The sequence below is a fragment of the Metopolophium dirhodum genome, chromosome 1 (genome assembly GCF_019925205.1).
Source record: "Metopolophium dirhodum isolate CAU chromosome 1, ASM1992520v1, whole genome shotgun sequence".
NCBI classification, from domain to species: domain Eukaryota; kingdom Metazoa; phylum Arthropoda; class Insecta; order Hemiptera; family Aphididae; genus Metopolophium; species Metopolophium dirhodum.
This window is the reverse complement of record NC_083560.1, coordinates 9554771-9571744: the sequence shown is the minus strand read 5'-3', so window position 1 is coordinate 9571744 and position 16974 is coordinate 9554771. Positions and strand designations below refer to the sequence as shown.

The following is a 16974-nucleotide window of genomic DNA, read 5'->3' as shown; positions in this document are numbered from 1 at the left end:
TAAATTACTTTATTCACAATATAATATCATCAAATATACTTAGTAATATCATACGCTGTCTGACCGTCTTCGCTCAGAATCGTTTTTCTTATACAATGATATTATATTATTGAATTCAAATTTAACATCATCCATTACAGTGCCCCCACTTGTAACCTATACTGTACTGCAGAGCAACACCAACTCCCCCACCTTTTTAAAAATTTGTAAATTTGAGGTATCATTTAATGATTTATTAATTAATTTATTTATTATTTATTATAAATTTAAATGGGATGAACCCAATAACAAATTAATAGTTATTACATTAGTAAAATTAAATCTATTTAGTTGACTGAAATGACAGAGTAATATAATATATTATAATATATTATATTATAATCACAAAAAAACAAATAAGAGAATTATAATAATAATAAAAATATTAAATAATAAATAATATTTATAATGTAGTAATATAATACTGTGTATAATGGATAATATACCTCAAATTAATTGTCCTCGTATATTATTAAAACTGGTATAACACATCTTTATAAACGGAAGTAAATTAAATCAAAGCGAAAAACTAATTGTATTAGTATGCCTAATATATTGTGTGGCAATGGCGGAAATCGCCTTCCCGCACGAGCCACACATACTATTTCTTGTCACGCCTCTGCATCCATCGACAACGGCAAAGGTAATGCAGGGATCTACGCAACAACCGGACTATAATTATACGGCAACAGTATATTTCGTGAAAGAAACGATTCGGTTTTATTTATTTCAAGCGTCGCCCACGGAGATTATAATACGGTTATGAGATGTAACCAAAATTTTATTATTTGTAGGGAACCGACGACCATGGTATAGATTTCAGTGACTGTTTGTGCAGGGTATACGCACGTCGCGCAGTGCCGCAACTACCGCAGGTGCCTAATGGGCCTCACAATGTATGTGTTGGGGGGGGGGGGAGCTCGGATTTTACCATTGCCCACCATGCATAATATTATAAAACAAATATTGTAAAATCAAATATAAGAATTCAATCATTTTGAAAATTTTGTAGTTTCATGTAGGTATATAAATATTAAGTATACGTACGGCTCCTATTTATCATTGGCTCAAAAAAAAAGGAAAAATGTCAATTTTTACGCAAAATCGATTTTAGACAAATCGATTTTGGGTATTGGTGCAACTGAATAACCGTGGATGCATGCAATTTTTACTGAATGTGTATATCATCCTTATCTATACACCGTAAAGTTTTCAAAATATTTTGACTTATTTCGAGCGGTTTACGGACATTTTCAGTTTCCAATTTTTTTAGTTTTTTATTTTATATACTTAATATCAATAAAATATATTGGGTAAAAAAGGTTGAAAAATTAATAGAAGGCCCCTAATATATTGTTTCAAAGACAGATGAAAAATATTAAAATCTAAAATTTGAAAATGTATTACAATATTCCTCATAAGTTTTTTCAACTCGATTTCTCATGTAGTGATTTTGTAATTTTATTGTAGTAAAACGAATTTCTGTATATACATGAAAAATTCACTGAATGTTTATATTTTGATTTTTTATACACCATACAATTTTGACTCTTTTTGAGCTGTTTACGGACATTGTCAGTTTTAAATTTTTTTAGTTTTGTTTTCTATAATATTGTCAATAAAATTTTATTTGTTTGGTAAAAATACGTGAAAATGTAATACAAGGCTTCTGACAAATAGTTACAATAGTAATTGAAAAATATTAAAAATACATAAGCACAATTTTTTTGATAAGTATCTTAAGTTCCAATTTTGACAAAATTTATCAAATTTAAAATTTAATAATTATTTTGTACTTAAAAATGTATAAAATGTTCAATTTTTATATCTTAAGGATTGAAAATTTAAAACACGGTTCCGCGTAAATAGGTTATATTATATAAATTACTTTATTCACAACAATATCATTGAATATACTTAGTAATATTAAATGATGACTGAGCGCGTCTTCGCTCAGAATCGTTTTTCTTATACAATGGTATTATATCATTGAATTCAAATTTAACAGCATCCATTATAGTCACCCACTTGTAACCTAATGTACAGCAGAGTGACACCCACTTGTCCACCTTTTTTTAATTGTACAGTGGTTATTCCTATTTTAATGTACTTTAAGGATTCATTCATTCGTATCTATTTTCAATTTTACCAACTCAATCTGTCATGGAATTTACTGATTAATTGAAATATTTAATTCCTAAGATCAAAATATGTATGCCATTTATAAATGTAATAAATGTACCTATAATAAATAAATTTATTTTGTTTTAGTATTTACTATTTTTAAATCAAATATTTAAGATATAATAAACAATATAATGGTATATTATTTGAATATTATAGTCAAGTGCAGTTAGACATTTTTTTATTACACATAAGTTGAAATTACTAAAGAAAAATGACAAGTGGGTAGGACACTTTTGTTGGATACACGAAGTTTCAAAATGCCTGTATCCTGTATACCACTGTTATGTCTTAAGTACATATAAGAAGAAATCCATTAAAATTTCAGGGGGGCTATCATTTTATACATCAATGTGAGTAAAGGGCTTGGTTCTCAAACGGCACACACAGCCAAAATATTTTTATATTTATTTATTTTGTTTTTTTGGAGTGGAGCTTTTGGTACATTTGGTGGCTAAGATCCCCCCTTAATTCCGCCTATGTTACAGTAAAAATAAAAGGGCCTCTAAAATATTTTTGAACCGACGGGGCCTCAAAATTGTAATTGCGGCACTGGCGTCGCGCGTGGAATGCACTTTTGGGGATTTCCACTTTACCGCCCGGCACTTTTTGGGATTTCCACTTTACCACCCAGCCTTATTAGGGATTCCCACTTTACCGCCCGCTGGAAGTAAAAAGGACGCTTTCCAACGCTTCAACCGCTATCGAAAACCAAACTTTCGGTGCAGGCGTGACAAAAAATATATATTATGTATGATTATCATAAATCATGTGTTTTTCGAACTAATTATATTAGTAAATTTTATATTTATATTTAATATATGTATGATTATCATAAATGATATGTTTTGCATAAAGATGGACGATGTACATAAATTGTATTTTGGAAAATAAACTTTCACACTTGTTGTTGTATACTTCAGTAGATTTCACATTTAATTATATATAATTAAATTTCGTATATTATGTAACTGCTATTGCAATAATAATTTATTTTATATCGTCACAAACGTATAATAGAAGTGATAACGAGAATACACGATCCTTTCACACAAATGTGAATAGGTACACAACAAAAGAAGAATATCGTTACATAGGAAATCCAATTGATATCAAATGTTGTGTAATAACGTAGAAATAAGATAAATATATACTCCTGTCGATATGGTTATATTAAAATATTAAAATTACGCTATTACCTTCCTCCTTAAATTTTTATGTGCGGCCCAAATAGTAAACTATTCAATATATTTGGCCCACTTGATACTGTAATAACGTAGAAATAAGATATATAAATACGACTCCTGTCGATAGTTATATTAAAATAGTAAAATTAGAGTGGTAAAATTACGCTATTACCTTCCTCCAGGGAGGTAATATCTCGGAGGGCTCTCGAGATCGTGTATTCGAGAATTAGATCAAATACACCGTACAATATAATTTTATGGAAAAAAGCACAATATAGAATGTATTAACTGCAATCAACATAAAATATTATATTATAATATAATATTACCTGATTCGCAGTCGTTTGTAGATTATATTGTAGGAGTTTTAGGTCTTAGATAAAACAAAGTAATACTTCAAATACACAAATTGAATTAAAGAACGCACTGATAACAGCTCGCATAAGGAGTCCAGTTGTCGCTCGTTGAAATCGGTTTTTTTTGGGACTTGAGAGGATGTTACTTGGTGGCTGGTGCTCATGCACTGGTTTAAGGGACGACGCGAGGATGCTGACCAGAGAGTGGTGGGCGGCTTTATCAAAAAGTTAGGGCAGGCATGTCAAACACGCGGCCCGCAGGGTCAATTTTTGTGGTCCGCGGCTACCAATATTAATCGACAAAAAAAGAAAAAAATATATTAATGTCGTGTCACGGCTATCTTAGATTCAGTATGAAGGGTTATCGAGGCAAGAAAAACTGAAATAGTTTATATTAGGGTATAAAAAACAACAGATAATGTTTACCAATCGAGATTCAAAATGATTCAAATTTAATGAGGTTGGTGTTCCTGATTTTTATAATATTGTACCAATACGATATGTAGAAACTCGTAGATTTGCTAGTAAAATTATTTCTATGTTTAGTAGTAATTATCAATGTGAGCAACTTTTTTCAATAATGAACAGTATTAATTCACCCGTTAGATCCAGATTAAGCGACACACATCTAAATTCTAAATGCAGTATTAAAAGTGAATTCGTAAAATAATATTTCTCTCGAAATTGAAAATTTGGTGGGAGAAAAGAGATGTCAAATATCGTCTAAAAACAATTATTATTATGTTTTTTTTTTTGTAATTTATATATCACCATTTTTTTTTTTTTTTCCTTTTTGAACCGACGACGCCGCGGGAATTGCTTTTGCATTACTTCCGCGGCGTCAATTTATATATCACCTATTTTCATAAATAATTAGTATGATTTATATTTTATTTAAATGTTAATGTTCATTTTTTTTTCATTTTTTAATTTAATTGTAATTGCTGTATTCGTAAACATAAAGAATAAAATTGAAAAAATTGTACAAAATATTTATTTTTTCGCTAAATTTTTATGTGTGGCCCAAATAGTAAACTATTCAATATATTTGGCCCACTTGATACTGTAATAACGTAGAAATAAGATATATAAATACGACTCCTGTCGATAGTTATATTAAAATAGTAAAATTAGAGTGGTAAAATTACGCTATTACCTTCCTCCAGGTGTTCGGAGGGCTCTCGAGATCGTGTATTCGAGAATTAGATCAAATACAATATAATTTTATGGGAAAAAGGCACATAGAATGTATTAACTGCAATCAACATAAAATATTATATTATATGCCTTAGGTACCTGATTCGCAGTCGTTTGTAGATTATATTGTAGGTTTTAGGTTTTAGGTAACACAAAGTAATACTTCAAATGCATAAATTGAAAAGGAACGAACGCAATAATTATGGCTTATCATAAGAAGTCCAGATTGTCGCTCGTTGAAATCGGTTTTTTTGGGACTTGTGAGGTTGTTACTTGGTGGCTGGTGCTCATGCACTGGTTTAAGGGACGACGCGAGGATGCTGACCAGTGAGTGTTGGGCGGCTTTATCAAAAAGTTATCGTGAGCCTGGAAACTAGATTATTCTTTGGCGTCAGCATAAAATAAAGTCACACACATCCTACTGTTATAAACTAGCTGTTGAGATAACTGCTTAGTTTATAAGTTGCAGGTAGCAAGACCGTTGGTAGAGGATTTCTTAGGTAGAGTTGACAAAATAATTAGACTGGTTGAAAGTTTAAGTTGTTTATTGAATTTCTTCTGCATAAAATACTCTAAGTCTAATCTGTACTATGGTGTCAAACGCAGTTTGTTTTTAATTTTTTATGTTCAAATTTAACAAAATTATATATTTAAACGAAGAAAGAAGATTTTAGTTTTGTGTTATATTTTATACACACAATGACATTTTCAAATAAATTTTTTTCGGCAAAAATTAATTTAAGTAGTTATTTTACCGTAGTAGGCACCTAAAAGTAAACCTGTTATAAACTAACAATTGGGTTAATTGCTTAGTTTATTAGTTGCAGGTAGCAGGACCGTTGGTAGAGGATTTCTTAGGTAGGTTGATAAATAATTAGACTTTGTTGAAAAGTTTAAGTTGTATATTTAAAATTGTTCTGCATAAAACACTCTAAGCCCAAATTGACAAAATTGTTATACTGTCTCCCGCGAAGATGCTATGGTAAATCACGTCTAATCTACAGGCCTTTTCGTGTCTGGTTTTATAGGGCCTCCTCCTCTCCTACTTCCCCCTAGTCTATCGATATATCCGTGGACTTAACAGGATGTTGTTTACATTCCCACGCCTGGTTAATCGGAGAGTCGTGTCCTGTTATCGTGTTTTGCCATATATGGTATACGCCATCCGACAATATTTAGATACTGTGCATTATATATATATATATATATATATATATGTATGTATATTTCGTAAGCAATTTCTAAATATTATATTCATACATTTATGATTTATGATTAAGGCGAGGTTGTAGGACCTATCAAGATCGCATTGCCCTCTCGTTATATTCCCAAAGGTTTTCTAATTGGATATATGACTTTGATTTATTTAGCCGAATTTCTACGTGCTGATATTTATCTAATCTTTATGTCGCCAAATGTAGCCGAAGGCGAAACGATCACAATAATACCTATATCATGCGTATTATTGGGTTCGTTACACTATACTTGATACCGTTATAAGTGCGTGCCGATATCTTAATAATCGTCGTTGTTATTGGTTTTATTTGATGCGACCGATTTCTACAAACGACAGTCTGGCCGTTGTTTATTATTCTGTACAATTTTAGTTTATTATAATGGTGTGTGAGCATATCATTACAGTTGTAATAATATGAATTTCAAACGCTCATAAAAATTTAATTTGATTTGCTTGTAGACATTTTTTTTTTTTGATTAAGGTAGACAAACTTATGAGGAATCATGTATAATATTTTAAAATCTTAGATTTAAAAAGAAAAATTTTTATGAATTCTTAACTCAAAATAATTTGCTAATTTTCGTAAAAAGTGGGCAAGTGGGTGTCACTCTGCTGTACAGAAGGTTACAAGTGGGTTACTGTTATGGATGGTGTTAAATTTTAATTCAATGATATAATATCATTGTATAAGAAAAACAATTCTGAGTGAAAATGGTCAGTCAGCTTAGATATGATATTACTAAGTATATTTGATTATATTATTGTAAATAAAGTAATTTATATATAACCTATTTACGTGGAACCTTGTTTTAAATTTTCAATCCTTAGCTATAAAAGTTGAACATTTTATACATTTTTAACTACAAAATATTCATTAAATTTTAAATTTGATAAATTTTGTCGAAATTTGAACTTTAAATGCTTATAAAAAAAAAATTGTGCCTATGTATTTTTAATATTTTTAACTGCTATTGGAACGATATATATGAAGCCTTGTATTAAATTTTCACGCTTTTTTACCCAACAAAAAAATTATTTAATTGGTATCTATAGAAAAAAAAAACTAAAAAAATTGAAAACTATGTCCGTAAACAGCTTAAAAAAAGTCAAATTATTTTCAAAATTGTATAGAAATTGCATAGAAAATATAAAGAAATTAAAAATATAAACATTCAGTAAAATTTTCAAGTATCTACAATCATTTGTTTTTGAATAACAATCAAATAAGAAAATCGTTACATGGGATATCCAGTGAATATCAAATGTTGTAATAATATGAATTTCAAACGCTCATAAAAATTTAATTTGAATTGCTTGTAGACATTTTTTTTTATGCAAGTTGCACTTACCCTCCCCCTAAGTTCCTCTACATGTGAACATAGTTTTTCAGCAATGAGAAGAATAAAACTACCTACAAATTAGTTTAATATTTTATTCCTTTCAATTTTACATTTTTTTACACATTATATTTAGATTTTAATTTTACAATAATACAATATGTGAACATAGTTTAAAGTTAAAACACTCATGGATTAAACTAAATTTATTGAAACTATTACAAAGATTAAGACATATTTATACGCCTCAGTACTTGCCTTAAAAGTAATATCGACTTCTGCAATTGAAAATGATTATTGAGGATACTAACATCAAAATTAACAAAAATTATAAAAACGATGACAATGATTTGAACATGTATTCATATGCGTCTAAACTTGTCTTAAAACTAATAGCAGTGTACACTTGAGAAAATACACTTCAGTACAGTAACCTATCATTTACATTTGGGAAATAATAAACAAATATTACTAATTCTAGATATTAATAAATAATTAATTTTTTTGAGATTTTATATTTTAATTTTAGTACTTTACGATTGTATGCAAATATAATTTAATGTAATGTTATGTCCCCCTAATTCTTAATTAAGCTTAGATTATTAAAACTATGACAAAGATTCAGACATAAATGCATAATAATATATTTCTCAACTTGTCTCTTAAACGTAATTGAAACATTTCTACTCATAACCTTAACATTATTAGTATTAAATGATTAATTTTAAAACTGAGAAACAAAAAAATAATTATTTTAGCCACTATTATTAAATAGGTATAAGATATATGTATATTTTATTAAATGTTTATTGATTTTGTAATTTATAAAATATAATTTTATATCATATTAACATTACATTTTACATTTTTAAAGTTTGCAAATTTAGATGTAATTAAGTTGTCTTAATTATTGATTAAGCTCAATCTTTAAAAACTATGACAAAATGCATATTTAAAAGAACTTGTATTTAAAATAATAATTTAAAAATCTACAGATTAATTTTAAATAAATAAACAATTATTTAATAATTTTTTATAAGAAAATGTACAATCTGTACAGTAATGCACAATAAGTAAATATGATTCAGGAAAATAGATTATCCGTAGTGTTGAATTTGAGGAGACAGCCACCCATTAGTGATACTTTCGTTTGGTAGTATATATTATACACCTATATATGTTATTTAACCCGTCAGTGGTCGCGATGTGAGCCTCGTTAGTATTTTGAGAGCCACTTGTTTATTTGTTACTTGATTCATCTGATACTATTTATACCTTCAATTGATACATGTTTAAATATAATTTTGCAAATATAATAATTTTATGAATAATTCTTGATTAGATACGACATGCAATGTTGTCAATACCCATAAATTGAGTGTTGCACTCACTCAATAGATCAACCAAATACTTTTTCGTAAACTCAGACCTATTTTTAAGGAGCACACATTGTTCATACACGTACTGTATAATTATCAGAAAAATATTCCACACCACTAGGGCCAAGATGAATGATAATGATTGTATTATTATATAATTATGTATAAAAAATTATAAATTAATTTTTAGTGGTTAACAATTAATAATCAAGAAAAATTGTAAGAACATTTTTTTTAAAAGGTTAAACTATAAATAATTTGTTGTTGGTTTCAATATGTTATGTTCTCTATATAATAATTAATGATGAAAAAACAATGAGATGAGCGCAGCGCTCACTCAACACCAATGACGGGACTTTGCATAGCGATACCAACGGCGGCTTAAAATAAATTATGATTAGTTTTGCTTTTGCATAGTGTTTAGGGTAATACTATATTTGCAAGTGCAGACAGCACTAATCAACAAGGTATATTGGTACCTAAAATGCTGTACGACATTGGTTCAAATTAAATTTTAATTACAAAGGGAAGTCAGCAAATTGTATTTGCCATGTACACCCACCCCCCTGACAATAATATCGATCACCAATCCTACATACAAGGTGATGATTCATAATATTGTTCTCATAACACTTATAACCAAAGACCATATAATTGTGTTAAAATTATGGCAAATTTGCAATGAAAAATACATTAATGTTGTAAATTATTTACTTTTTTTAAATTTTTATCTGAGATAAACAATCTGTACTTTAGGGGCACAATAAGCTTATATGGTAAGAGTTAATTATAACAGGCTACACTTGAGGTGAGAAGTCATCCACTAATGACACTCATTAAATTACTTACTTAAACAACGGACTCTAACATATTACAGAATTATAAAATATTATAAAACTTAAATATATTATTATTAATAAAAATGTATAATCAAATTGTGTTCTTGAAAATTGTATCGTATGTTACTTAAACAATGTTTATATAATGAAAAAGTATGTTCAACATCCACACTTATCAGCACATAACTAAAATAATTAAAATCCTTTTGATTTCCTGCCATAACCACATGATATGTTTTTTAATTTTCTTAAAATCGTTCTGATGTCCTCCAGAGTGAATATTAAAGTGTTGAGTGATTAAAATGTCTCGTTGGCAACAGCAATACTCATACCTCCACCAACACATAAGGATGCTATGCCTCATTTTTTGCCGGTTCTCAACAAGATGTGCACCAGACCAGCGTTACCAATACTCGAGCACCTGAATTAAATGGATCATAAAATTTAGACAAATTAATTTAATTGTTTAAAAGTAATTTTTCATTACAATGTTATAAAATATACATAGTTAAAATGCAATCTATGCTGAGTATGGGTGGTGGGTCTTATAACATTTAATACTTGACTGCGCATGTATTTTTGTAGTTTTCCTTCAGAGCGTATGATAAAAGTAAAAAACAACAGTTTTCTAAAATGACAATTTTAAAACTGATTATAGGCCATCAAGTAGGTAGGAGCGACGGAGACAGTGCGTTTCTAGGTATAAAAACATGTTTTACAGGAAAAAAATATTACACCCAGTAGAATAGGCCGGATTTTGTTTATTTTTTTTTTACTTCGTAGATTTTCCTTAATTAAGAGGAAGTGATACCCGCATGTGTTGTCTCCGTTTTACAAGTGCGTAACATACCAAATTGTACGCTCAGCAGAACACGTGTAGCTCCGTTAGTTTAAAAATTAGAGCGAATTGACCTCTTATAGAATCTAAAGGTAAGATTATTATCCAAGCAAACCTCATGGGCTTTTTATTATATTCTAATTTTAACCTGAGTTATGAGATTTAAAAATTAAAAATGTATTATACATCTTAAAATACTCATAACTTGCTTTAAAATTAAAATATACTAAAAAGCCCATGAGGTTGCCTAAAAAATAATCTTAACTTTTAGATTTTTTAAGAGGTCAATTAACTCTAATTTTTAAATTAATGGAGCAACACGTGTACTGCTGAGCGTACAATTTGGAATGTTACGCATTTGTAAGACGGAGACAACACGTGCGGGTATCATGTCCACTTAATGACTTGTATCGACATCATTCAACCATAGAGCGAATGACATTTCATTGGAATTGAACATTTTTGTGTGTGTTCTACAATTTAGTTTTATTTTAAGCAATCATCGTATAGTTAAAAAAAAATAATTATACCAGATGCTCCAATAGGATGACCCAATTCAATTGCATCTCCATTGATATTGACTCTATCTGAATTTAATCCTAAACAGCAATTGATTGTGCAGCAAACGCTTCATTTAATTCAAAAATATCGACGCTATCCATAATACAACCAGCTTTTTCAATCTAAGAAAGTAAAAACATTTTGGGTTAATAACTCACTGTAAATTATGTCAATCATACACAGTTATTTTTATAAATTATAAGATACATCAGGTACATTTAATATTGTATTAAAATTACTTTTGTCACTAATTAGACACTGTTTATACTTACATCTTCAACACTGCAGGTCCCATTATTTTGGGATCGACCCCACACTTAGCATGAGCTACAATTTTAGCCAATGGAGTACAACCTCGTTTTTGTATTCTTCTTCATACATTAGAAGTACTACCACGGCACCATTGTTCATTCCTGATGCATATCTAGCAGTAACTACACCACCATTATAAATATGTTTAATCAGACATTCAAATTATTTCTAAAAAAAATTACTTCATATTTTTTATATTACCAATAAAAACAAGTCTCAATGCAGCTAACGAATCTTACCATTTTTTTGAGCTTGTCATTCATCTGTGTCAAATATGATAGTATTCCGTCGTACTTTCAGACCAACTGGTGTTATCTCATCTGCGAAGTAACCATTTTTTTTAGCTACAGCTGTCTGTTTCTGAGACTCAAAAGCATAACTGTCTTGAAGTTCCCTCAAAATATCATACTTTTCAGCAATATTTTCAGCTGAAAACAAAATATTTTTAAACAGTATTTAATTATACAGCATTATTTACTGTATATAAAATTCTTAAAAGTCTTAAAATAATTTATTTTCCATTTTAAAAAATACACTAAACCAAGATTTTAAGTGTCCATACATAATGGAGGATACACAAATAGGAGGGCAAGTGGTTACAGCTCTGCTGTAGATCAGGTATTGTGGAGTCACTGTAATGGATGTGTTAAATTTGCATTTAATGATATAAAATCATTGAACACAAAAAACAATTGTGTGCCAACCAATATAACAAAGTACATTTCATGATATTATTGCTATTAAAATTAATTTAGTTTATATATTTACTTTACTACTAATAATACTACTATAAAAATAGTTGAATTAATTTTTGCCAAAAATTGCATTTAAAAATGACATATTGTGTATAAAAAATAATAATATACTTTATAAGTTTCAAGTACCCATGAATAATATTTTGAATCACATCAAAATAACTAGAATTGATACTAAATTGATAATTTAAGTATCAAATTCCGCCCAAACTTGAAACTAAAAATGAACTTAAAATGTCTAAAAACAAAAAAAAATATATTTTTTAGATTTTATGGTTGGTTTTACAGTATTAATTTCCTATGAGAAACTTTGTTTTAAATTTTCAATCGTTAGCTATAATGACTGGAACATTTTTAATTTTTTAAGCGGACCTCTAAAAACAAATTAAATATCATTTAAATTTACAAAAAATTTTTTTACATTAAAAAGTCAAATAATATTAAAATATCAAATTGATATGTCAAAAACATTGTTCTCTATAATTTGTGTAATAAGTTTTACTCAAAGATAACACGATTACAATAATATACGATCATAATGATTTTAGGTGAAAGGTTTTTATTTATGTTGCGCATGGTTCTGAAAAAAAACAAATATTACGCCAACTTCCTCTTAAATGCAAGTATTCATAAAAATAAATGTTATTTTCTACTAAACTTTTTTTTTGTTTAACGTAGAAAAACTAATGATATATCTTCTGTTTAACTTTCAAGTGTTAGCTGTGAAATGAAATAATTTGTTTATTTTTGTCAACATTTTATCTGCAGACTCATAAGAAATTATTGTGGATTTACACTCAACTTTATTTCAATTCAACTAAAAACTTATGAGGAACCTTGATTACATTGTTAAGATTTTTAATCTAGCACAAATTTAATTATTGACAATATTTAAACTAAATCTAAAAAAATTATAAAATTCTTACTACTTCAAAAGGGACTGACGGAACACATTCTTTCACTACGCTCACTCTAAAAAAAAAATGTCAACTATTTTCTTCAAAGTAGTTAGTTATTCAAATTAAGAGTGTTTTATAAAAAGGTGGGCAAGTGCGTTAGGTTAGGTTAGGTTAGGTTAGCTAATTTGCTTGTAAACATTTTTTTTTTTGATTAAGGTAGACAAACTTATGAGGAATCATGTATAATATTTTAAAATCTTAGATTTAAAAAGAAAATTTTTTATGAATTCTTAACTCAAAATAATTTGTTAATTTTCGTAAAAAGTGGGCAAGTGGGTGTCGCTCTGCAGTACAGTAGATTACAAGTGGGTCACTGTATTGGTTGGTGTTAAATTTGAATTCAATGATATAATATTATAGTATAAGAAAAACGATTCTGAGCGAAAATGGTCAGTCAGTCATATTACCAAGTATATTTGATGATATTATTGTGAATAAAATAATTTATATATTTATATATTTACATGGAACATTGTTTTAAATTATCAATCCTTAGCTATAAAAGTTGAACATTTTATAAATTTTTAACAACAAAATAATTATTAAATTTTAAATTTGATAAATTTTGTCAATTTTATTTACCAACCATTGGGTAAAAACGTTTTATTTTCAATATTTCTAATCAAATAAGTTACAATAATAATATGGAGGTAGTAATAAAATATGGAAACAATGATATTGTGTTTTCACTCGGTATAAATATCTGAAGTTGTATTAAAAAAGATATTAAAAACATATGAATATTGTAAAGTGGCTTTAAATTGTAACTTGTCTTAAGTGATTTTTACTTTTTAAACTGTTATATATATTTTTTTTTTTTTTTATTGATCTTAAGCTTCGGCAACTATGGGCATTAGCTGTAGTGGTTTATTTGTGGGTTGTTAATGTCGGTAGGGGGGAGGAACACGTGTGTGTTGGGTTTGGCAGAATTTTTGATTGGGCACCCGTAGGTATCTGCCATGTCCGGGTGGGGGATGGCGGCAATTGTTCTCCGGACACCATGACTTGCACGGAGAAAAATGCCGTCCAGTGGTCGAGGATCAAACTCGGAACAGCTGTGCCGAATCCGTCGCGTTAGACCGCTCGGCCACCTCGTCCCCCTGTTATATTTTATCAATACAACTTAAGAGTATTGTACCAAAAAAAAATCTATTTTTTTTCTGCATTTTTCAACATACCAAGTCAAAGATGAACATTTTTGACTTAAGTTGTTTGTACTGAGCATCAAAGTATTATTACTTAACTAATGACTGGTATCAACATCATTCAACCCTAGAGCGAATGACATTTCATTAGAATTGAACATTTTTGTCCGTGTTTTACAATTTAGTTTTATTTTAAGCAATCATCGTATAGTTAAAAAAAAATAATTATACCAGATGCTCCAATAGGATGACCCAATTCAATTGCACCTCCATTGATATTGACTCTATCTGAATTTAATCCTAAACAGCAATTGATTGTGCAGCAGACGCTTCATTTAATTCAAAAATATCGACGCTATCCATAATCCAATCAGCTTTTTCAATCTAAGAAAGTAAAAACATTTTGGGTTAATTACTCACTGTAAATTATGTCAATCATACACACAGTTATGTAGTACAACCTCGTTTTTGCATTCTTCTTCGTTTATTAGAAGTACTACCACAGCACCATTGTTCATTAATCATTCCTGATGCATTTCCAGCAGTAACTACATCACCATTATAATTATGTTTAATCAGACATTCAAATTATTTCTAAAAAAAATTACTTCATATTTTTTATATTACCAATTTAAAAACAGGCCTCAATGCAGCTAACAAATCTAACGTAGTATCATTTTTTGGATATTCATCTGTGTCAAATATGATAGAATTCCGTCGTACTTTCAGCTCAACTGGTGTTATTTCATCTGTGAAGTAATCATTTTTTTGAGCTTCAGCTGTCTGTTTCTGAGACTCAAAAGCATAACTGTCTTGAAGTTCCCTCGAAATATCATACTTTTCAGCTGAAAACAAAATATTTTTAAAACAGTATTTAATTATACCTACAGCATTATTAACTGCATATATAATTCTTATAGTCATAAAATAATTATTTTCAATTTTATAAAATACACTAAACCAGGATTTTAAGTGTCCATACATAATTGACAATACAAAAATAGGAGGGTAAGTGGTTACTGCTCTGCTGTAGATCAGGTATTGTGGAGTCACTGTAATGGATGTGTTAAATTTGCACACAGTTTTAACACGAAAAACAATTGTGTGCCAGCCTATATAACAAAGTACATTTTATGATATTATTGCTATTAAAATTAATTTGGTTTATATATTTATTTTACTACTATTAATACAATAGGTTGAATTAGTTTTTGCCGAAAACATGGAATTGTGTGTATAAAATATATTAATATACTTTAGAAGTTTGAAGTACCCACAAATAATATATTAAATCACAACAAAATAACTAGAATTGATACTCATACAAATTCTGTCCAACTAAAAATAAAGTTAAAATGTCTTAAAACAAAAAAAAATATATTTTTTAGATGTTAGGGTTAGTCTAACAGTATTAACTTCTTATGAGAAACTTTTTTTTTAAATTTTCAATCATTAGCTATAATGACTGAAAATGTTTAAATTACCTACTATAGGTAGGCACCAATTTACAAAATTATATTTGGAAACTTGTCGACTGGAGGTATAAATCTTTGGTGTATAGAATAAATAAAATGTCTTAAGTCAAAATCGAGTAGTTTTCAGGAAGATAAAATAAAACATTGAAACATCATTCAAAATCGTTGACAATAATATATTTTTTTGGGCTTTGATATTAAAAAGGTTGTTTCAACGTAATAGTTTTGATTTACATGATCTGTACCAATTAAATATACAAATGTTTGATTCTAAGAATACTATAAACTATAAATATCAATTTTTGACATTTTACCATATACTAAAGAAATATTATCAGAGGAATTTGATTTAATCAATTGGTTATCAAATTAGTAATAAAGTGTGCTCCGCGTAACAGTGCTCAACACAATACCAATAATGAGTTAAAAATGAAATGATATCATTAAAAAGAATCTTAGCACAAATTAATACTTGAGTGCGTAGGTAATTTAGTGAAAGAATTACAGTTTAGCTCTCAAAGGGCTTTTAAGAATTTTTTTTTTCAAAATATACCATGCAAAAAATGTTTAAAAATTGCTTAGGATATAAACTGCAATACTGATGTTGATTCACTTGGAATAAAAATACGCAAAATCGTTAACTTCAAAAGGTTATAACTTTTAACCTAAATCTGACGGACAAATTCAGATGGTACCATTGTACTTAACTCATTAAAAGACATAGCATTTCCATTATGGAAAAAATCGATTGGAAGTGCTAAACTGCATCCATGCCAAAATAATATTTCTACATCTAATACCTATAGTGGCCCATACACAGAACAATCTGTCGTCAAACTCGAAGTTAAACCAATCGGCCGATTATACAATGCTGCGTAGTTCAGATTGTCAGACAGACCCACACACGCAGGAATCGCTCAGACAGTCGTCAAGTTGGTTTGTGAAAACGTTCTACTTTGTATATTTGTAATGCTTACCTATCGGTGTACGAACAGCAGAAACAATGTAAACTTCATTGGCCATGTTAAATGAGTAAATTACTTTAGACTGTTGAAACTTGAGTTGTAAATTTCAACGAATCCAACACAAGAATACCTATCTGAGTAGCAGTCAAATTACACTTGTTAACTGAAAGCGAGTATGGCGGTCACGCAGAAGTCTAAACAAACACACA

At 28.8% G+C, this 16974-nt stretch overlaps 1 pseudogene; it reads right to left on the bottom strand.

Annotated features, from left to right (window-relative positions):
- Positions 1-9672: 9672 nt before the first annotated feature.
- Positions 9673-16974, bottom strand: LOC132948918 (acetyl-CoA acetyltransferase-like; annotated as a pseudogene).